Source organism: Branchiostoma belcheri, unplaced genomic scaffold, assembly GCF_001625305.1.
Source record: "Branchiostoma belcheri isolate BF01 breed outbred unplaced genomic scaffold, Haploidv18h27 scaffold83, whole genome shotgun sequence".
Lineage (NCBI taxonomy): Eukaryota > Metazoa > Chordata > Leptocardii > Amphioxiformes > Branchiostomatidae > Branchiostoma > Branchiostoma belcheri.
Genome location: NW_017804498.1, coordinates 562693 through 564502, shown reverse-complemented (window position 1 = coordinate 564502; position 1810 = coordinate 562693).

Here is a 1810-nt window from a genome sequence, read left to right as displayed (position 1 = left end):
TTTTACAAAAGTTGAGTTGACCTTCCTGTACTCTCTCATTCAATAATGTCTAAATGTCAAAACGTCGAGCACCTTTGACTTTTACACGTAGAGTTTTGAATTCTACTCAAGGGGCGAGAGCGATTTCGTACACAACGGGTCGTTTGGACCAATGTATAAGTCCTACTTAAAAGGCAGTCCTTTCGTTCAGATCAATATTTTCAACACTGATAAATGACCCGTACAGTTTCGCATTTTGACATGTCGAAAGCGTGGTATGGTAGCTTTCTGTGTAATTTGGAGACTGTCTCAACGCATTGGTAATGCCTCATAAACCTTTTCATGCATTCACCTAAGTGTGTACAGCTTTTATAACGGTTTGCTTGACTGAATGTGTACAACTGTAGGCTGGTATCCATTCTTACGGGCGGGTTTAGGAGTGTTTTAGGCCTGTCTTACTGCGCATAGGCCTTTCATTCTGACAACCTATATTTCAACCGACGTCTATCGTCTCAAAGTAATAGAAACCGACCCCGTAAAAGCCACCTAATGAACCCGTATTGTCGGGCGACACTCCCAGCATCGTGACAACATGACACCCAAGATTCCGAGAATCCACCAAAATACCTCTCCGGACGAGAATATTATCTGTTGAAAGAAGTTCTATTCGTGAGCGTCTCGAGTCAGTGAGAGCCATTATGTAAGTCTGGAGCTATCATCTCTCTGGAAACCAAGTTTGGAGCCAGTGAACTTTAAGAGCTTCATTCAGATTCAGTCTATTAACGTCATTCAATCCAGTGTTGCCGACCTCCTTGAACCGTGAATTCACAGAACAGCGCACGCGTCTTTAGGGCCCAAGGATATGGCAAATAGAATTTGCCGCTCACTAAAGCACCTTACAGAATAGACTTGCAATTCAGAATCTAATTACAGAAGTGTACAAGGGCGAGTCGCACGCATGTGGGCCAAAGATTGGATCCGGGCTCAGAGTTGGCATTCACAAATGTCCTTTAATGTACTGTGGGGATCTGGTAGGGACAGATATTATGCGCAATACACGAAATGATAGCGAGGAAACACGGTTGTATATATTCATTTCATCAAGGGACATTTGGTGATATGGGTGCTGACATTTTAAAAGGGCAGTTGGGAGTTACGGGTCCACGGGTTCTAATACATGGTTAGGCCTGCGTCTTATAGGCATGCATCCAATGCAATTTCAGTGTGGCAAAAACAAAAATATTCTGTGAAATAACGTCTGTATAATGTTTGATATTGACATTTACGGCCATTTTGTAGCACAATTTCGTCATCATTTCATACTTGACGCGTTTGAAAGAGCTCCCAACAAGTTTTGTGAGGAGTCCCTTTATTTCATGTATACCGCCCATAAACAGCTAGAACCAGCCTACAATACAAAACAAGCAACAATTTTCCGTCAGCGACATCACATTTTTGCTTCATAGATACCAGTGCCAGTATACTATGGAACAGGGTTAATTTAATTTACTAAGAATAAGCAGAAAATTGAGTTTGAAAATCCAGTTTTACCCCCCTGAAATTGAATTGGGTGCCTTTAATTATTAAGCTGTACAAAATTGCCATCAGGAGTTTTTGTTTATTGTAACTATATAATTGACACTTTGTGGAAAACTTTTATTCTGTAAAAGAAAGTTAACTGCATTTCAAAGTTTCAAACTATATTCGTTCTCAGGAATTCGTTCTCACATACATGTACATGTATGGGTCAGTTTGGATGGGCTCGGTGATAATAACGTCAATAACAACCATTTCACGGTGTTTCATCGCTCACGCGGGGGTTTATTCAGTG